Here is a 22,395-nt window from a genome sequence, read left to right on the forward strand (position 1 = left end):
CTGATGAAATAGTGCCTGTGGGTTTTTTTTTTTTTTTTTGGTAGTAATTTCACAAAGATCCTAAATTGAAATCCGATGGAATAATAGGACACACAGGAGTAGCCGCTGTTCTCTATTACGTACAGCATGACTGTATCTGTGACCTATGGTTGTGCATATTATAGGTTTATTTTTCAAACTGCCAGTTAAGATTTCCCAGAGTTTGACACAAAATCTACAATCACTGAGCCTCTACTGATAACATTTGTATTGTCCGGAAGGCTGTCGAGTTCTTGGTCAAGAGAATGGCTTCCATGGTTTTCTTTCATAGTGAATGGTTTTGGAAATAAAATTTTATGTTCCTACTTACTGAGGTCAGAATCCTGAAATTTCATCCAGTGGTATAAATAATAATATGTCACAAGGTATATTAACCATTTGCCTTGTGCTAGGCCCTGTTACTACTATTTATATACATCATTTCATGTAGCCCTGTAGCATCCCTTTGAGATAACTAGTCTTATATCCTTATTTTCAGATGAGAAACTAAGAAGTTAAAAATATGCCCAAAGAGCCACATAGTAGCATTAACTCCAGCTCAGAGCTGACTCTTGACAGCTGCCAACAAATTCTCTTTGTTCTTCTGGGTGGAAGACCATGCATGAAACAGAAAAGTATTAATATCATGTACTCTTTTCTAAAATTTCTTCCCGTTATCATAGTTTGGTTGGTAACAATTCTTATCCACTTTTATCTGTCTCTTTTCCTTTTCTAAAATACCATCCATTTTTATAGAAAGAGACAAAGAAAAAATGGATGGTCTTTTCTCCATCTGGACATTCTTGAAGGTATATGCTGAGAGAACCATTATTCTGTAGTGTGCCTTACCACTGACAACCTGGGTGTATATTCTTCAGCCTTATTTTGTTTGTTTCTCCACTGGAAAAATGAAGATGAAATCACTGTGCCTTGCTATCAAAGTAGGGATGAAGGACTAATGTCCTTCATAATTACAGACAGTATAATTATAAATAGTAGGCCAGGGATATAACTGTAAATATGAAAATGTGAGGTTTCCTCATGAGATACTGAGTGATCTCAGCAACCTGCAAAAGGTGCTATATGTCAAAGGACATAGAACAGTAGGAGGAGAAAGAGCACTGAGCGATCACATAGTCCCAAAGTTAGCAGGGATGCTTTCGGGGAGGCATACCTGGAAAGAGGATGTAAATTCACCTTGCTGTGAAGGACTGGAGGAGCCAATCTTTTAAATCCTGTGGCTACTGGAGGGTCTTGAGTGTGCCTTTGGGGCATGAAAGCCAGGAGCAAGCACACCCTGTTTAGCAGACATGTGGCTTCAGGGCCTTGGCAGGCAGAACAGGTTGATTATGCATTGCCATGGTTATTCTGCCACTGAGCAGTTATACTCCAGCACCTTTCTTCATTGCTCTGCCAAAGCACTTATGCCTTGGAGCTCTGAGTCCAGGCACAGAAGGGACTGTCCTAAGTGAGTCAGGCGGTCAGGACGTCACTGTCACTGCAGGCACTGGGAATTTATTAAAATGAGGATGAGGCAGAATGGAGAGTTTTATTCTCTGTATTTGTGAGAGCTTTCTTCTGATGCAAGAAGGAAACCCCATCTAGTTTCATGAAAACCATGAACCTTGCCTAACTGACTTGGCTGCAGGCAAACCAACCCTGCCCCCGTGTTTGGAAATTTGGGCTTTTTCCTCTTTCATGTTCGTTTTCATCAAGTGTGAACTCCTGATTCTATGTCAGCAGTTGATCCCCATTACAAATAATCTTCAGCAGAATCTTGTTTTCCATATCCTATTGACTTTGGCACCTGCTCTGTTTACTTAAGCACTCAATTGATAAGAACTGGAATCTTTGCTGATTTTTACCTAAAGCTAGAAAAGAAAACCTTTCAAGCCAGCAAAAATAACCTTCCTCTGAAACAATACATCAAAGGAGTGGTGCCAGCTCAGTTGGTATTAGGTTGTGCATTGCATGGGTCAGAAACGATGGAGTGTAAAGAAAAGGGGTCTTTGCAGCAGGCAGAAGTAAAGCAACAACAATTAAAGTAAACAGAGCAAACTTTCCATGACATGCTGCTACCAGCATTTGTAATAACCCCCAGGATAGGACCCTACTGGAAGACGGGTTAACTAGTGGGAAACTGACAGGAGGGATCAGGAGCTGGGAGGCAGGACACAGTTACTAGAGCAGATACATAATAAAGGCTTGGAGATAGAAATAAAAGCAAAACATTTAGAATGGTTAAGACTCACTTGATGTCACTTACCCGTCCCAGTGATTGGGTTCTTTTCAGTGCCCTCTGTGAAGACAACAATGACATCAGAGCATACATCCAGCTCTACTTTCTAAGGAGCCACAGATTTTGGCTCTTCATGCAGAAATACTCAGAATATCCAGATAATGACACATATCAGAAACCTTATCACTGAACATTTTAAATTCCATACTGGGGGAAGGAGGCATGTCCTACACAATAGGCATCCTGTTTTGGAGGAGGTTTATCACAAAAACTTTTTATTGATCACTGAGGGGAAAAAATGAGGTTTTCATCTGAAACCTTGGGTGTCTCAGTCTTTTTCTCTCCAATTTTGTGCAAGCCATACAACTATGTTGGATTTACTGTTTCCATCTTTGGTGGAAGAAATGACTTTGCTGAGTAAAACAAGTATGTTAAGTGTCAATTCGTAAACACAGGTTTGTATGGAAAGAGAGAATATGAAATTAGACACACCTGTGAAGATCTGGGGATGGGTGACATTTTTTTCCAGTAAACATTTATTGATCCTTTATGAGGTACCAAGCACTTCAGTAAGAGCTGGGGAGAGGAGAAAAGAGCAATGGTGGTCCTTCTTCCCCAGGAGCCCTCAGACCCTGTGTGAGACAGATGTGGGGGTGGAGATGTGCCATGGCGGTGAGCAGGCAGCAGTGATGATGCCTGGGAAGAGGCAGGCGAGGGTCACGAGAGCCTGCAGAGAAAAGGAGGCATTTGAGTTGGTCATGAAGGACACCAGCAGTTTTTACAGGTGGACAAAGGACACGTAAGGCAAAGAGAACCTCAAAGAGAGAAAGTGTGGACATCTGGATGGGTTTGCCAGGTCTGGGGAACTGAAAGGAGGTCTGAGTGGCTGCTAAGATTAAAGGCACAGAGTGGGAGGTGAGGAGGCTAGGAAGTTCTAGAGGGTTCAAATCAGAAATGCTTTGTCCTATAAATCATGTGGATCTGTGGGAGGGCTTTAAGCAGGTGAATGATATGATTAGGTTTATGTTCACGAGAAATCATCACACTGTGGAGAACGGACTGGAAAAAGATCTTTGTGGATGCAGAAGATGAGCATAGACACTGTTGCTGTGGCCCGAGCAGGAGAGAATGAGGCCCAGACCCAGGGCAGTAGAGGTGGAGTTGGAGACGAGGGACAAAATGAGAGAGAGATGGAGGAGACTGAAGAACACTGAGTGAGTAAACTGGAAGTGGTGGATGCAGGAGACCAGGAGGAGCCAGGGTTGTCCAGGATTTCTGGCAGAGGTGACTTGGTGAGTGAGGGCATTATTGACTCTGACAGATAAATGAGAAGAAAACCAGCTTCTGAGGGGTAGTGGAAGCAGATAGGGGCATGTGGGGCATGTTGGGACATGTTGGGACATGCTGGGATTGAAGGGGCCTGCGGCCATCAGGTGAAGTGTGTAGCCGACATTTGGAAGTACTGGCCTAGAGCTTAGGTGAAAGCCTGGCTGAATGGGTAAGGTGCCACTGGTATCATAGAATGAGGAGAAAGTAGTATCAGAAAAGCACAGAAGAACGTAGTTTTAGACAGAGTGGTCAGTACAGCATTATCAAATACTGCCAAGGGCTGGGCAAGGTGGCTCATGCCTGTAATCCCAGCACTTTGGGAGGCCAGGAGTTTGAGACCAACCTGGGCAACATGATGAGACTCCATCTCTACAGAAAATTTAAAAATTAGCCAGGCATGGTGGCACACCTGTTGTCCCCAGCCACTCAGGAGGCTGAGGTGAGAGGATTGCTTGAGCCTAGGAGGTCCAGGTTGCAGTGAGCCATGATCGTGCCACTGCTCTCCAGTCTGGGCATCAGAGAAGGCAAGTAAGAGAAGAGCTGAAAGGGGCCCATTGGATTTGATCATCTCCTGCCAGCTCTTGCTTTGTGGAACTGTGGTGGAGGTGGAAAATAGATTACAACAGGCTGGGGGCAGCAGGGTAGGAAGCAGGTTGAAAAGCCAGTACAGATGACCAGATGACCATTTTCCTTCAGTTTAGCTGGGAGAAGATTCAGAAAGCACTGGCCGGTAAGGGACCCATGGGTTCAGGTTTCAATCATCATTCTAGTTGTAGACCCTACATGGCTCCACATTGAACTCCTGACCCCACTCCAATATCAAGGCTTTGTCTCGATATTGTCTGTGGCTGAGAAGTAGTGCACTATCAGGTCTATAAAATCTCTGGTAAAAAAAAAAAAAAAAAAAAAAAAAAAAAAAAATACTTATTTTTTCTATTTTTTAGATAGTTTTAGGATGCTTGAGAGTCGTTTTAATTCCCCCATCCCTGCAGTGAGATGTTATGTTCCTTTCTGGAAAACCGTTGGGAGTCATCAGTTATCCTCTTCCACAGTTAAATAATCGACGTCCTTTGCTGTCGGCTGAAGCAGGGGGTGCTGTCCTGTGACTCATGTGTTCTCATTCACAGCATGTTGAGCAATGCACTTGGTGCTAGTGCCTAATAAAGCATGCTGAGGATGTTGTCACTGAGCTCGAATTTTCCTCAGTGGGGCTAGATTTCTGTCACCACACATTTTTCTTCATGCTACGCTCTGAGACACTTCTCAATGAAACATTTGTCCTTTTTTCCTTTATTATGTCTAGAACAGTGTCTTGTCTAACTTAGCATTGCATTTTGCTCTCGGGTATTTATCTCTGATTCTGAATTGTATTTTTAGTGTTGCTTGTGTTCTTTCCTTTTTCTTTTTCCCCAACAAAGAACTTCTTGGAAGGTCTTCCATCCCTGTCTCCCTCCAGACTGCCTTAAGGAAGCCAGGAGCCATGCACAGTGAGACTTACGATGTGGATGTTGGCTCTGATGAGAGGCCAGTGCCACAGCCCTCAGAAGGGTAAAGGCTCAGCTCTCTGGATAGACCACTCCTTATTCCCACCACACTAATTAATTGTCATCTCAGAAGGCAGTGAGACCAGTTGTTCCGGCATTGCCCTGGCCAAGCCAACTCTGGAAGAGGCAGTGAGCTGCCAGCTTTTCTGCTGTTGGCCAGGAATCTGTATCCCAGCAGCCTGTCGGAGGAAACAAGCCAATTTGGGGTTTGAATTGCTGCCTCAGAGATGCCAGCAATGGGGTTGCTTGTTAAGAGAGTTGCACGCTAAGACTCTAGTGAAATAGCTTGAAGATCTGTGAGAGTGGTTTGAATTCCGACACATGAAAGTGTGTGCTTTGCCTGGGAAGTGGAAATTGCCCTATTCAAGTGAGCTTATGAGTCCCCTTTGCCACTTAGCTTGTCACTGAACTTAAAATCTTTGTTCTTTACTTTCAGCTTTACTGAGGGGGAAGAATGTGGTGTTAATAGATGTGAAAACTCTGTAGAAGATGGTACTGAACACATCAGAGAAAGAACTGTGATTTTTAGACTCTTGGCAGTGGCTTCACAATGGCCCCAAGGAGACAGGGGTAGGTGGGACTGTTCTCATTGATCGTGGTAGAGAAAGTGAAGCAGAAAACCACTTATGTGATTTGTCTAAGGTCCTACCTAGCTGGCTGAAATCCAGAGCATCCAACGTGACTACATCACCTAACATCTAAAACGACATGGCCTTGAAGGGACAGAAACTGAAATGGACAGATACTCACTGAAGTGCAGGTCTGCTATCATAGAGCGCCTTTGTGCAAATGGAAAAGGCATCTCTAGGCCCCAGTGGGCAGGCAAATTACTCAAAGGTGCTTCTTACTGACTAACCAAGGCACACAGCTTGGTGAACAGAATGCTGACTGGTTCCAGGCCCCAGGTTGATCTCTACCACATGTCCCTTTGCACAAGGCCAAAAATGCACAACCACACAGGGAGGCCCTGCATAGACGTTTGCCTTGACAGTGGACTAGTTCGTAGATATTTGTAGCCAGTTGACCAAATCCTTATTTTATCTCCCCACTTTTCATTCCCAAGGTAAAAAATAAAGTTCGTCTATTAAAAAACTAATTGTAAGTGCCCCACCTTAACAGTATTCTTAAGGAGCTCTATTTTTTTAACCACTTTTCTGTCCCTGTAAATTATACTACCCACCCTTCCTTTTTGATATCTGCTGTAGCAAATTGTGAGGCAGCACTCTGCCCACAGGACGTGGTCTTTCAAGGAGTCATTTCCTCTTCCATCTCCTCCAGGCCATTCCCATCGTGTTTTTCGTGGCACTGGCAACAGGAAGGCACACTGAATAGCAGCGCTGAAAAGGCACTTTGTTGTTTATGTTATTACTGTGGGTTTGTCTCTGCCTAATAATTAGCGTTTCCGGCTTTCTGAATTTATTTGCCAAAATATTTGCAGGACTTTCATGAACAAATAAGGGATGTTTCTCGACATAACTGACCACTGCCTTGCAAGGCTGAGCAAGGGATGTTTCTAGACGTAATAGACCACTGCCTTGCAAGGCTGAGCAAACTTCTGGCTGTCGGAGTTTTTTTAGATGGATTTGCTCAGGGAAAGATTATCCTAGTAAGGGAAACACCTTCTAAATCACTAATCTGGCATTGATGCTATCTCAGCGACCACAGTTCAGGAAGGTTGAAGTATTCCAGTGTTCCTTTCAGGACAGGGTAGGTCATTACTGAGGGGTGGCGAGTTCTTGGGTCCCAGGGGCAAAAGTCTAGGCCTGTCTGAGTTCCCTCCCAGTGAAATTCGTGAGCCCTCAGCTTCCTCATCTGTAACATGAGATAATCATATTTGTCTGGTCTGGCTCATAGAATTGTAGTTGAGGGTTAAATGAAAGAAAATGTATGTAGAAGTGCTTTGCTAACTCTAAAACATTGCAAAAATGTTACTTATATTAGACTCTAAGGATACTGTTCTCTGAGGGAGGATTAACCAAGGAGAGGGCCTTATTCACTATATTTAGGTTAAAAGGGGCATGCTTCACTCTCTGCTGCATTTTCTCCTCACGTAAAGGAGAAAATAAGATGATAAACAGTTCCGCCATCTCCCTGACCCCTCCCGACCTACCTTACCCATCTAATTGGTTCCTTCTCTGTCTTGTTCTTTTGAAGAGGTCTTCTTGGCCTACCAGGATTGCCCACGTTTCTTTGGACCCATTGCACACCCATAAGGACCACCCCCTTCATTCTTTTTTCCTATCATAATCAGCCTCTCCTAACCAGCTTGTTTTTCTAGCTGGGCAACAATAACTCTAATCCCTACAAGTGTGCAGGTGAATGGAGCAGGCAGGGTGAGGAATTGATGGCATTGAAGCAGGCGGAAAGCGCTTGCCCCTCCCAAGGGGCAGCCGCAGCTTGGCTGCAGCCAGCACTTACCTTGTGGAATTGAGGGCCCTGACTTGCCACACATCTCTTGATTTTTCAAGAGAAGGCAGAAATCAGGATTTTTAAGGGAAATTTCCACATTTTTAATGTTGGAAGCTATTTCAATATTTTTTAAATTATATTATGCAAATCAACAGACTGTGGCCGAACAGCACGTTTGTGAACTGTGTTTTGCCCACAGACGGCTGATCTGTGACCATCTTCAGGTCTTTGAACACAAGTATGCCTTGTTTCCTCAAGGATAATACACATGAATGCAGTGCTCAGCTAGAGCATCGCCTCCTGGCCTACCTCTGACTCTCTCTAGTTTCACTTGGTCACATTTCTCTTTGATCTGCTGTGACATGACTCCCACTTTAAGCAACAACTCTTTCTTTAGTTGACAGTGACATTTTTTAGGACCCTCTTATCTATACTAGCCTTGGCCTTTCTGCCCTCAGGGTCCCTGTGCTAGACCCTCCAAGATACCACCCTTTCTTCAAGCCGGGTGATGATTGCCCATGTCAGTCACTCTCCATCTGTTGCAGATTGTTTATACTGTGTAAAGTTTTACAGTAAGTGTCTGCTTCTTTCAGTGTTTCTGGATGAGGTGGTCGTCTTTCTGATTATAAAGAGATGGTTGTGAGACGCTGAGGAAGGATAGATACAAGCCTTATAGTGAACTTGGAATTGTGTTCTTTATGTACATATGGAATTGTGTTCTTTAAAGTAACTTTGGGGGTTCATATGAGAATATAACCGTGCTCAGAGGAAATTACTTTTAAAATAATATCCACAAAGGAACTGGTTAGATTTTCTAATGTGTTCTGCAGATATTTACCAATGTAACCTACATGTTTTCTTGATGCCAGATAGATTGTAAGGAATTTCCATTATTCCATCTCAAGTTTATAATGAAATAATACACTGAAGCAATTTACCACCAAGAGTTTTGTTTAAAAAAGGAAGTTCCAGCTCCAACTTAGGTTCAACAATTGCTTCTGACACTTGCCAGTGGCTCACTGTAAGAAACAAACAATAGACATTACCAGTGAAGAGAGAAATGTAATACCATTTTAGATTTTCTGACAAGAAGTAGTGCCAAGGACTCTTGCAAAAATGGATTGTTTTTAAAATCTCCAGTTCTTTGAGTTATATTTCCGACGAGTTACAGTTTTGAAATGCTTTAAAAAAAAACTAATTTCATGTTAGAGTAGTACTTTGCAGTTTAGAAACTTTCATATATAGTATTTAACTTCATCCCCATAGTTTTGTAATAAGATAGTTTTTTAAAAATTTTCTAATTTTGTTTTATACATTAAAAATAGACAGATTCCCAGTACTTGGGAGGCCGAGGCAGGCAGATCACCCGAGGTTAGGAGTTCAAGACCAGCCTGGCCAACATGGTGAAACCCTGTCTCTACTAAAAATACAAAAAATTAGCTGGGCATGGTCGCAGGCACCTGTAATCCCAACTACTTGGGAGGCTGGGGTGGGAGAATCACTTGAACCCAGGAGGTAGAGGTTGCAGTAAGCCGAGATCGTGCCATTGCACTCCAGCCTCAGTGACAAGAGCGAAACTCCATCTCAAAAAATAAATAAATAAATAAATAATTTAAAAAGGCAGATTCAGAGATGTTAAATAATTTTCTCAAGGACACACAGCAGATAGTATATTGAAATTCTGATTCACATCTTCCATTTTTAATTTCTTCCTACAATTTGTGATTTTCAGAATCTTAGGGATCCATCTTATACTTAGCAACTGGTTGAAGCCTGGAATCTTCTGATCAGAATTTATTCTGATGGTTTATTTTATTCCTATGCATTTGTCTCTGGTTATATAGAGAAATAATATAAAGAAAAACCCTTTAAGCCAATATAATGGATTTTTCATTTCTAGACATGATTTTAATGGAGGAATGGCCCAGAGTGGATGGGGTTGTTGAGGAAGAGAACAGTGGGCCCCTTCATGGCCTCTTTGAATTCGACGTGGTCTTGTCCTCTTGCCCAGGAGTGGGATCATTATTTTAGAGGTGAAGCCCTTGGTAGTTTCCATCGTTTTCTGCTAGATGAAGGCTTAAAGGGACCATTTAGTGCACCACAACCTTCTGGGAAGTAGACTGTCATGATAACTTGAGATTAAATACCTGTTTCAAATCCCAGGAACTCCAAACCTGGAATTTTGTAAGTTACCCCAAAAAGAAATTGAGGCCAGTCCTGGGAGAAGTGTCTTTTACTGTCTCCGTGGCAGATTGCATTAGAGTAATTTGGCAGTTACTGGATTCTGCCAGAATGGTGGGGTGTGGTCAGCATAAGAAGTTTCTGAGTTATAAGGACCTGATATGATAATGAACCCAGACACAACCCTCTGAGCCACAGACCCATCCAGGCCCTCAATTAAGGGCCTTGAGATGGAACTGCAAATGGAAGCTAAGGGTTTTAGGTGGCTTAGTCTAATGAGTAAGCCATGACTGACCCCATGCAGAAAACATGCCCAGGAATAGCTGTTTAAATTGTATTACAAAGAAATTACATCCCCATGTTTGTGTGTTCATTATATTTCCAAAGAAACCTTTAGGTTCCCTGTAGACTTCCTTTTACTTCCACCTCGAAAACCAATTTCAGAATAAATGGTTCACCTGACACCAGTTTCCTCTGACTTCCTAGGGCAAATGTGCCAAACTACTCTATCCAAGGGGTCAGCATCCATCCCACCCATGCTTCTGCACAAAGCAGAAGCTAGTGATTCTTATCTAGGAAGACTGACAGCTGGCATGCCCTCCATAAACAACAGATCATCACTGTTATCTGGAATCACTTTGGTGGGCTCTGTGAAAGGAATAAAGAAATTGTTTTACTGGGCCTTGACCAGTAAAACCAGGCCAGCTCTGTAAGGCCTGTGTCTCTCACCTTAGCACTCTTCTGCTCACTTCCTCTGTCCCTGTCTCCACAGCCTCCTTGCTGTTTCTAGGACAGTTTGGCCTCCTTCCCGCCTAATGCTCTGCTCATCTGCCTGTCTTCCCCCAGATATCCGCATGGCTCAAGGTGGAGGAAGCAGGCCAGCAGGAGGAGCAGGGAGATGATCACGTGCTTTGTTTCAGTGCCACATTAATGTTTAAGGATGGGTTAGATTGATCTTAGATAATGATATCTAACTTTTGTAAGATCCAATTAAGTCTTTCTAATTGTATTATTAAGAAGGCAATAATGCATTAAGTAAAATATAATCAGATTACACATACCTTAGTCTGTGTGTGCTTTTATTTCTGCATATTTCTTTCTGCAGATATCCAAAATAAAAGATTTGAGCTCAAAAACTTTATGGTCTGTCATTTGAGCCCCTTCAGTAGGGATGGAAAGACTAGGATTGAGGGACTATGGATCATGTGGTGCCTCTATTAATGGGTATCTTTGCATTGAGATTGTATCTAGAATTCTAGGAGCCTGGCAGAAGGTACACATACCCATTGGAGCCTTGTAAAAGATACATATATGTTCATCAAAGTATCCCAAGGTTCCAAAGCCATCTCAGCTTGGGTTGGGCCATATGCCTGGAGGTCGCTGATGCTGCAGAGGTGCTATTCATCAAAGACTGAGAGAATCCCAGCATGGGAAACCAGGGAATCTCTCAGTGTCTCAGCATCCTCAGCCTTGGAAAGCATGCTGTAAGCAAGATGACCTGTGTTTCTCCACGATTCTGTCTCTCTAGGCAGTCTTCAACAAAGCACCTCCAAAACATAGCAAATAGAAATCAGAATTCAACAAGTATCTTTTCTCTAAAACAAGGTTGTTTTTCATTCCTAAATATTGAGGTTCCCCCTACATTCCACCTAATAGCATGTCTGAACTGGTTTTGATGAAAACCAATTTATTTTCTCAGCCAAGGAATGTTGTTTGTCAATTCTGTGCCCTTCTGTTCACATGGTACTGTCAGGATTGATCAGATCATAAAGAGGGAGCCTGGTTGATGGTTTCAGTTCAGCTTTTCTAACTACAATTAGAGCCTTGAAGCCCACGTGGTAGTTTCCATCCCAGTGCAAGGCAGTAGTTACTCCCATCCTTTCCTAATAATAGCTAGGGTTAGAGGAAAGCCAGAATAGGGGATGGGAGTTGTAGCTCTAATGACAGCTCTCTGTGAGGGGAAGACAGTCAAGGAGTTCACCTTAATATAGTTTCTTAAGGCAGAGAACTCCCCCTAGAGGGATTTGATTTATTGAAAACTAAACTTCTAGCTCACATAGTTAATTAACTAATTTCTAAGCTATACACCTGCAGAGGAGTGAAAAGGCTATTCTCATTTTTAATATTTTGGCATAGATCATACAAAGTTTTGTGATAACCAAAACTGAAGCCATGCTTTTGGGCAGTAGTGGGCACTCCCAACTTGAAGACACAGAATAGAAGCACTTTACCTTACCAAGAAACCACTGAGCCTCCCTACTAAGAACTTATGATTCAGTTTCTCCTTGTTTTTAAGAATAAAACTTGAGTATTAAGGATGGTGCCTAGTCAGAGTCTTCCATATAGTGAAGGTAGTCCTGTGTCAGAGGACTTTGACCAGTGCCAAACTGTGCATTGCATAGTTTACATATTATTTGTTTCACTTACTCATTTATATGTTTACGTATAATAGTTGGGCACAACCCTTGATAAATCTAAAATAATGATTCTTGTAGCTTCATTTTATGTACAAATTCTAGGATGCAGCTAAGTTGGAGGCAAAGGGGGAAGAAGAACCTTAGAATAAAATGTAATTCCTGAAAGGAACATTTATACCAAATTGCAGTGATTTTGTCCAATTTATTGTGAGAAAATTGCCAAATACTGATTGTTCCATTGCCAATCATTTCTCTATGGCTGTTCTGGTTTAAATATATACTGAGAGCTTTGGGCTTTTTTCCTCCCATTTGCCCTTGCAGGAAATGTCAATGTAAAATTTGACTCCAGTGTGAGATGCTGGATAATTTTTTATTTAAATGCTTCCAATGTCTATTTTTAATGCAAGCCTCTCACCACAAAGCAGTTAAGAAAGCTTCTCTAATGTATGTGTTATACATTCAGAGTTTTCTTTTTTTCTTTTATAGGTAAGCATAAACTCCCATAGGGGCAGAAAATATTACTGAAAATTCTTTGCGTGTGTGTCTGTGCTTCAATACAATTTGACTGGGCTGTTTTGTTTTGTTTTTTAACCTGAATACATGAGGCATGACATCTGGGCTTCACGTGTAACAGCATGAGCTCAGCAGTGACTGGTAGAGGGAGTGCTGTTTCTTCTACCATGTGTCCTCCCCAGAGTCCAGTTAATACTCCTTGTATAGTGCTCAGGGGTGGCCTATCGGTCTGCTTTCCCTACCTGTGTCCCTTTCATCTCTCTCCAGTGCTCTCCCTGAAGGGAAGAGTATGAATTGTGACCCTGGGCTCAGATAAAGGAACTGCCCCACCAACTCAAGGTCTATGCCCAAATCATCATCTTCTCACCCCTTCCCTAGAGACAAACACATTGTCATGATCTAGACTATAAAATCAACAATGGAAGACTGATAATTCATTTATTCTTTTTTTCTTCTTTGTTTTAAAGTATTTGGTTCAGATGTAAGACCAAACATGTTATATATGTTAAAACAAAACAATCAAATGCAGCCAGGTGCAGTTGCTCACTCCTGTAATCCCAGCACTTTGGGAGGCCGAGGCAAGCGGATCACCTGAGGTCAGGAGTTCCAGACCAGCCTGGCCAACATGGTGAAACCCCATCTCTACTAAAAATACAAAATATAGCCGGGCGTGGTGGCGCATGCCTGTAATCCCAGCTACTTGGGAGGCTGAGGCAGGAGAATTGCTTGAACCTGGGAGACAGAGGTTGCAGTGAGCCGAGATCACGCCACTGTACTGCGACTCCGTCTTAAAAAAAAAAAAAAAAAAGGCAATCAAATGCATACATCTGCACCAAATACCCATTTGAGAATGAGAACAGAGATAATAAACTTGCACCTATCTACATGCTAATTCATTCATTGTTTTTTGAAGGAGGTAATGTTCTGTTTAGAAGTATACAAATTATTTCATGTCACCAGACTGTATCTTTAGAAAAGCCATTATTCAATCAACCATTTACTGAATACACTATGCATCCAAAATGGCAGAGGAAGAATTGTAACATTTTCTTAAAAAATGAAACATGTACTTTGGAGCATTTGCAGAGGAAAACGTCCGGGTTCCCAGACAGGAAAAATGAATTAAAGATGAATCACTGAGTCATTTGGAAAGGTTATACTCTCCTTTTGCCTGTGAAGAAAATAAAACAGTCAAAAGTTGAACTTGGCTCTCAGAAATCTCAGAAGTGTTAAGAAACAAAGCTCTCTGTCATCATAACTTGGCACAGGAATGCTAAAGTATTAGAGAAGGCATTTTTGGATTAATGTTCTAATTAGATACATAGTTCTTATGTATTTTTCAGCACTTAACCCACTATGGAGTAAGGTACTTATTCTTAAATAGAAAACTTCCACCCACCTAAATTTAATCCAGTGTTTCCTCCAAGTTAAAGTATAGCCACTCTAGCGATCAACCCATACCTTCTTGCCCTTCTGGTTATCTCCAGTTCTTGGAGCCTCGTTCAAGTTATGGCTCATGTGATGCTTCAGGGCAGGCAGCCCATGCTGCTGCTCTATCACTGGCAGTGCCATGAGGATTTCAGTACCACAGGGAAGCACATACTGGAATGCAGAACGTTACCTTTTCCAGGAAACTTGTATTTAAAATCAAATGAGGAATCTGAAGGCTGTAATTTGGAAGTTTGAAATTTCTTACCCTTCTCTCCCCAGTGTACTTAGCCCAGGGCTTTGGATTCCTGGTACCAGTCTCTGGATAAAGTTGAGAGATGTAATGATTTATGGATAGTGGAAATTATCGTATCAACCCTACTTTAATTATCTCAGTCTCAAACAAGCTAATGAAGGGTTGTCTGAAATAAAGCAGTTTTTGAAAAGCCATCCCATTTTACTGTAAAAATTGAAGCTCTTGATCAGTCAAGTCTGACTTCTGGTTTGATTAACACATGATTCAGTAAGAACTTTGATTATTCACCAGCTGCTGTAGCAGCTAACAACATATTGCTGTTCACCACGAGGCCTGGGGGAAAAAGAGAGATGGTCTGAGAACTAGAAGTGAAGGTTCTACGGGAGGCATCAGGGAAGGGAAAGAGGCAGTTCCCAACCCAGCCAGTATGGACCCCAAAGAAGAAGATGGTGAAGAGGGTACCATATGACTCCTCTTCCCTTAATGAAGAGTCAGCTCTCAGAAACTAAAGTTTTGGGAGTTTTTTTTTACAGTAGATTTTATTTTTTCCTCATCGGAGTCACAAAGACTATCTAGAAATTATCTTCTCTTCAGAATTGCCACTAAAAATCTCAGCAGCATCCAAGTGAAAATTGTTAGGGTTCTCTTTTTAATGTATACATTTATATATATATTAAATTGTACAAGTAATGTAGCTCTTTGTAGACAAATCAGAAAATGCTGCAGCAAGTATCAATTTAAAAGTTCTTGTGGCCGGGCATGGTGGCTCACCCCTGTAATCCCAGTGCTTTGCAAGGCCAAGGTGGGTGGCTCACCTGAGGTCAGGAGTTCGAGACCAGCCTGGCTAACATGGTGAAACCCCGATTCTACCCCATTTCTACTTGGGTTCTATTTCCCATCATGAGGCAGAAATATAGTTGCTTCCCACCCAGAAAACGAATTATATATTTTGGATTGTTTGGGCACACAGATTTCATAACACAAAACTGAAAATATGTGAGCAACAACGTTTTAATTTAAAGATCTTGGCCGGGCGCGGTGGCTCATGCCTGTAATCCCAGCCCTTTGGAGGCAAGGTGGGCGGATCACCTGAGGTCGGGAGTTCGCGACCAGGCTGACCAACGTGGAGAAACTCCATCTCTACTAAAAATGCAAAATTAGCTGGGCGTGGTGGTGCGTGCCTATAATCCCAGCTACTCAGAAGGCTGAGGCAGGAGAAATACTTGAACCCAGGAGGTGGAGGTTGCAGTGACTCGAGACCCTGCCATTGCACTCCAGCTTGGGCAACAAGAGCGAAACTCCTTCGCAAAAAAAAAAAAAAAAAAAAAAAAAAAAATTAACGCCTGTAATCCCAGCACTTTGGAAGGCTGAGGTTGGTGGATCACCTGAGGTCAGGAGTTCAAGACCAGCCTGACCAACATGGTGAAACCCTGTCTCTACTAAAAATTAGCTGGGTGTGGTGGCGCATATCTGTAGTTCCAGCTACTCAGGAGGCTGAGGCAGGAGGATCACTTGAACTTGGGAGGCAGAGGTTGCAGTGGTTGCAGTGAGCCGAGATGGCACCACTGTACTCCAGCCCAGGCAACAGAGCAAGGCTCTGTCTCAAAAAAAAAAAAAAAAAAAAAAAAAAAAAAATTAAATCACTCAGTATCTCACTGGGTATAATCACTCTTAATATTTTGCTATATTTCTTTTAGGAATTTATGCACATAGATTTAAAAATAAAAGCAGTGTTTTACTATTTTACAATCTACTTTTTAGTTCCAGTATTCATTTTAGCATCTTTTCATGCCAATATATTTAGAAGTCATTTTGATTTTTTTTTTAGAATAATTTTATTCCCTTTTTGGAAAATGGTACACTGTTGTTTTTTTTAAAAAAATCAATCATATGACGAAACAGCATTTTTTTTTTAAATCTTTTTTTTTTTTTTTTGAGACAGAGCCTCACTCTGTCACCCAGGCTAGAGTACAGTGGCATAATCTCAGCTCACTGCAACCTCCACTTCCCGGATTCAGGCGATTCTCCTGCTTTGCCTCCCGAGTAGCTGGGATTACAGGTCAGCACCACCTCACCCGGCTAACTTTTTTTATTGCTAGTAGAGACAGGGTCTCACCATGTTGGCCAGCCTGGTCTTGAACTCCTGACCTCAGGTGATCCGCCCACCTCGGCCTCCCAAAGTGCTGAGATTACAGGTGTGAGCCACCACGCCTTCCAGAAACAACTTTTAAAAGTCACTCAGAATTCCACTTCTGAGAAACAGCTGTCATCAGCATTAGGCTAGTATCATTCTAGATGAATAGAGAGAAAGACTGATTAACTTATGTCTTTGCATGTAAATATATATATGTTACTTAATTTTACTTGAACTAAGAAGTAGTAGAAAGAAATTCAGGAGACCCTGAAGAAAAGCCACTGAATTTCATATGTCCTTTTATTCTCACAGGAAATTAATTCCTAAAAGTTCCTCCTACAAGATTATAGAGAACATCATAATTTTGAACTTATTTCTTTAAACTACATTTCAGCTGAAGACTCATTTATTTACTCACTGCCATGAAAGATAGAAAAATAGAAAACTTTTATGTCCTGTCTCTCCTCCACCTGCCCTTCAATATATGATGGTTATATTAATATTTTTACACTGTCAACTATTTAAACATAATTTTCACAATTTTAGTTGTATATAGGATTTAATACTAATTTAAATGGATATAGTTTAATAGTAATATCTGTGAATAAATATATGATAGTTTGGATACTACTAGATTCAGCAGTACAGGATTTACTACTATTCTTTTCTCCATTTTTAAACATCTTGTAGTTTTGTTTTTGTTGTTTTAAGAATGGTTGATGCCTTCTTGCCTGTTGAGAATCTTTGCTGAGTTCCCTCCTTACTTGTACTCGAGTGTCTTCCAGCATTGGTAATTAGAAGACAAGGGGCAATAAGATTTTTCTTCCCTAGAACCTGGTTTGCTTTTATGCCTACAGGTTTGGTGTATAATTTAAAAGAAGAAGTAGATTATTTCAAACCGAATAAGATTACCTAAACAGTGGTGTTTTTTCTTCTCTAAAGAATCTTTTGCAAGCATATCTGCATTTTCAGACTTGAAAGTTCACTGCTAAGGAAAGAAATCCTACAACTTTCTTACTCCTGCTGGGAATTTGACCAAATAGCACAGTTAGGGAACACCTGAAAGGATATTGGATTTTCTTGGAATTGGAGGAGAGAGCTTGGACAGATCCAGGGGGGCTTTTAATCATAGGTAGGAGGAAATAAGGGTATTTTGAGGAAAAAATATTAGGAGAAGGCTTGCAGGCCTAGTTTACTACACCCGATGACTTCCATCCAGTCCATGTCTTCAGTCATAGTTTCTCAAGTATACTTGTCTAGATTGGTTATTTTGGCCATAAGTTTAGTGCATATTCAGTGAATAGTGAATGTTCAAATTTCAGATTTTTTTTCTTTCTTCTTTGCTTTTCTCAATATCTTAAAATCATCTTACTAGAAAGCCTATTTTGCAGTCACTTTTGGAAACATTCCCACTATACCAATAACCTAGAATTGCTATCTTCAGCTTTTTAGTACAAAATACACACACAAATAACTTCTGCTGTGTCTCCATTATTGGTGTATCATTATGAGGTAGGCATTCTGGACCAGCCTTACTGGGTTAAATCTTGGCTCTGCAATTCCTAGGCAAGTTATTTATCAATCCTCCTATGCCCCACTTCAGTTTTCTGAGCTATAAATGGGTCCAATAGTATTACCTACCTTATATGGTGGTTGTATAGATTAAATGCATACTCTGTGTTAACTGCTTAGAATGGTGCCTGCCTGGCACACAGTCCATGCTCAATCAAAGATAGCTATTTTTTTTCTGTCTTTACTATATATGATTTTACATATATGATTTTATGCTACATAAAATTTTTCTCTACTTGGTTCAAGATAGCCCTATGAAAGTTACATTCTTATCCAAGTATTTTTAAATCATTAGATTTAAAGTATTAGATTTCATTTCCTCACTAGCCTTTCCCTTCTAGTCTGAAGAGTTAGTAGCAGCTGCATAAATATAAGGTCATTATTTTTTGTCTTGGCTGAAGTTTAGCCGTTACTTAACAACTTGAAAAAGAAATACCATCACCCCGAACAGTAGATCCCTTATCTAGTAGGGCCTTATCTAGTAGGGCCTTATCTGTGGTTTCTCTCTCCATTATTTCAGTTACTCATGGTCAAACATGGTCCAAACATATTAAATGGAAAAATCCAGATATAAACGGTTTGTAAGTTTTAAATTGCATGCTGTTCTGTGTATTGTGATAAAATCTTGCCCTATCCCACCTCACCCTGCCCAGGGTGTGAATCAGCCCTTTGCCTGGTGTGCCCATGCTGCACAGTTTTGTATGTATAGGAAAAAATGTATACTAGGATTCAGTACTGTTTGTGGTTTCAGGCATCCACTCGGGGCCTTGAAATGCGTCTCCCTCAGGTAAGGGGGGAAGTACTGTAATATGTTGTGCTGATCAAAAGTTGAAAACTCAACCAGCGTGATGACAGCCCTTGGCTATGTAGTTCTCTTGAAACGCATTGAATTCAGAGACCTGAAAGTAGATCTTCACTATTTTCCTTTCCATAAATTTTTTTAAAAGACAGATTGGGAGTGGGACATAGGGTTTTGTCTCTTTGGAGAACTGTTCTTAGTGCCATGTACACAGGAAGAAAGTTCTTGATAATCTTATGGAAATATGAGCAGTCACTACCTTTCTGGTACCTACAGGCAGCTCTTGCTCCCACCAGCATCCAGGCTGGGAATCTGATTGTTTCAGGACATTTTAAACAACTGCGGGCAAGGCTTTGTCCTCAAGTAAGGCTTGCAGTTCCTTCTGAAATCAACCAGGTTTATAGAATATGATGCATTAAATTTGGCTAATTACGTAGAACTCTGAAGTATTCTGTTAAAAAAAAGAAAGAATAGTATATTTGAAAGAACAGTCCCCAATTTTAAGAATTCTTTAACAAAAACCATTGAAGCCATAGAATCTCAATTCACGTTGGCCTAAAGATATAAAATCATATCTGCTCAAGACTCACAAACCTTAAACAAATGAGTAAAAAAGCAGTATGCTACTTCATTTAACAGTTCATATTGTTTGTCATAATTAATCTCTCAGTAGCCAGGGTTTCTTGAAAATGGTTGTAAACTACAAGAGAACAAAGATGAGGAAGTGCAAAATATTATAACTGAGCTCCCTCCATCAAAGCCCACCTGCTGGGTCAAGACTAAAATCTCAAACTGCTGTATTTCAGCATTCACAAATACGTACTTGTAGTGTGACAATAAATCATTATTGTGTAATTATTATTATTTCCTATTTTAATACTGTGAGAAATTTAGATATGGAATTTCTGAAACTCGTACTGTTTATTGGTACACAATACCCAATTTCTAACTGTATGATTACATATTTAAAACATTTTTTCTCTATGTTTAAAAAAAACCGTTTTCCATGTGGTTTTAATTTGATCAGACTGTAGGAATTTTGGAAACTGTCTTTGCCTACATGTTGGAAGAAAATATTTTTTCCGGAATAGCCAAGTCTTTCATACTTTAACTATTGGATCAGCTTCTTCTTGCGTAGAGTGTGTATTTCTACAAACGAAAGGGTGGCAACTGTAGGATTTACATAAAACATTTGCAGTTTGCCTTATTGAGCAAATTGCCTGCTTAACAATAGAATACACGTTTAAAAATAGATGTATGTCATGGCATGTATATACCTGTGTAACAAAACTACAAGTTCTGCACATGTATCCCAGAACATAAAGTATAAGAATAGAAAAAAAGGTGTGTATATGACTAGACTAATTTCCTAGAGAGGAAGTGGAGCATGCTTGTTTCCTTGCTCTCCAAGGCCACTCTTAGATCATATGCAACATATTTTACAGGAAAACTTGTCAATTCTCACTTTATCTTCAGCACAAGCATCTGAACAAATGGAAACTAAACTTTAAGCCTAGGATACATTTGTCTTTTCAAGAATGGTTTAGTGTAGGGGGTGAAGCCAAGATGGCCGAATAGGAACAGCTCCGGTCTGCAGCTCCCAGCCTGAGCGACACAGAAGACCGGTGATTTCTGCATTTCTGTTTGAGGTACCGGTTTCATCTCACCCACCAAACAGTGGGTGCAGGACAGTCGGTGAAGCGCACTGTGCGAGACCCGAAGCAGGGCGAGGCATTGCCTCACTCGGGAAGCACAAGGGGTCAGGGAGTTCCCTTTCCTAGTCAAAGAAAGGGGTAACAGACGGCACCTGGAATATCGGGTCAGTCCCGTCCTAATACTGCGCTTTTCCAACGGGCCTGGAAAACGGCACACTGGGAGATTGTGTCCCGCACCTGGCTCGGAGGGTCCTATGCCCACGGAGTCTCGCTGATTGCTAGCACAGCAGTCTGAGATCAAGCTGCAAGGTGGCAGCGAGGCTGGGGGAGGGGCGCCCGCCATTGCCCAGGCTTGCTTAGGTAAACAAAGCAGCCAGGAAGCTCAAACTGGATGGAGCCCACCACAGCTCAAGGAGGCCTGCCTGCCTCTGTAGGCTCCACCTCTGGGGACAGGGCACGGACAAACAAAAAGTCAGCAGGAACCTCCACAGACTTAAATGTCCCTGTCTGACTGACAGCTTTGAAGAGAGTAGTGGTTCTCCCAGCACGCAGCTGGAGACCTGAGAACGGACAGACTGCCTCCTAAAGTGGGTCCCTCGCCCCTGAGCAGCCTAACTGGGAGGCACCCCCCCCAGTAGGGACAGACTGACACCTCACTCGGCCGGGTACCCCTCTGAGACAAAACTTCCAGAGGAACGATCAGGCAGCAACATTTACTGTTCACCAATATCCGCTGTTCTGCAGCCACCGCTGCTGACACCCAGCCAAACAGGGTCTGGAGTGGACCTCTAGTAAACTCCAACAGACCTGCAGCTGAGGGTCCTGTCTGGTAGAAGGAAAACTAACAAACAGAAAGGACATCCACACCAAAAACCCATCTGTACATCACCATCATCAAAGACCAAAAGTAGATAAAACCACCAAGATGGGGATAAAAGAGCAGAAAAACTGGAAACTCTGAAAAGCAGAGCACCTCTCCTCCTCCAAAGGAACATAGTTCCTCACCAGCAACGGAACAAAGCTGGATGGAGGATGACTTTGACGAGTTGAGAGAAGAAGGCTTCAGACGATCAAACTACTCTGAGCTACGGGAGGAAATTCAAAACAATAGCAAAGAAGTTAAAAGCTTTGAAAAAAAATTAGAAGAATGGAAAACTAGAATAACCAATGGAGAGAAGGGCTTAAAGGAGCTGATGGAGCTGAAAGCCAAGTTTCGAGAACTATGTGAAGATTGCAGAAGCCTCAGTAGCAGATGCGATCAACTGGAAGAAAGGGTATCACTGATAGAAGATGAAATGAATGAAATGAAGCGAGAAGGGAAGTTTAGAGAAAAAAGAATAAAAAGAAATGAACAAAGCCTCCAAGAAATTTGGGACTATGTGAAAAGACCAAACCTACATCAGATTGGTGTACCTGAAAATGACGGGGAGAATGGAACCAAGTTGGAAAACACTCTGCAAGATATTATCCAGGAGAACTTCCCCAATCTAGCAAGGCAGGCCAACATTCAGATTCAGGAAATACAGAGAACGCCACAAAGATACTCCTCAAGAAGAGCAACCCCAAGACACATAATTGTCAGATTCACCAAAGTTGAAATGAAGGAAAAAATGTTAAGGGCAGCCAGAGAGAAAGGTCGGGTTACCCACAAAGGGAAGCCCATCAGACTAACAGCTGATCTCTCGGCAGAAACTCTACAAGCCAGAAGAGAGTGGGGGCCGATATTCAACATTCTTAAAGAAAAGAATTTTCAACCCAGAATTTCCTATCCCGCCAAACTAAGCTTCATAAGTGAAGGAGAAATAAAATACTTTACAGACAAGCAAACGCTGAGTGATTTTGTCACCACCAGGCCTGCCCTAAAAGAGCTCCTGAAGGAAGCACTAAACATGGAAAGGAAC

At 41.6% G+C, this 22,395-nt stretch overlaps 1 protein-coding gene across 2 annotated transcripts in view; it reads left to right on the plus strand.

The window, feature by feature from the left end:
• Positions 1 to 22,395, plus strand: part of GNAQ (G protein subunit alpha q) — a 319,183-nt gene that overhangs the window by 181,849 nt on the left and 114,939 nt on the right. The gene's annotated exons all lie outside the window — the stretch shown is intronic.

The sequence above is a fragment of the Symphalangus syndactylus genome, chromosome 3 (assembly GCF_028878055.3).
Source record: "Symphalangus syndactylus isolate Jambi chromosome 3, NHGRI_mSymSyn1-v2.1_pri, whole genome shotgun sequence".
Classification (NCBI taxonomy): domain Eukaryota; kingdom Metazoa; phylum Chordata; class Mammalia; order Primates; family Hylobatidae; genus Symphalangus; species Symphalangus syndactylus.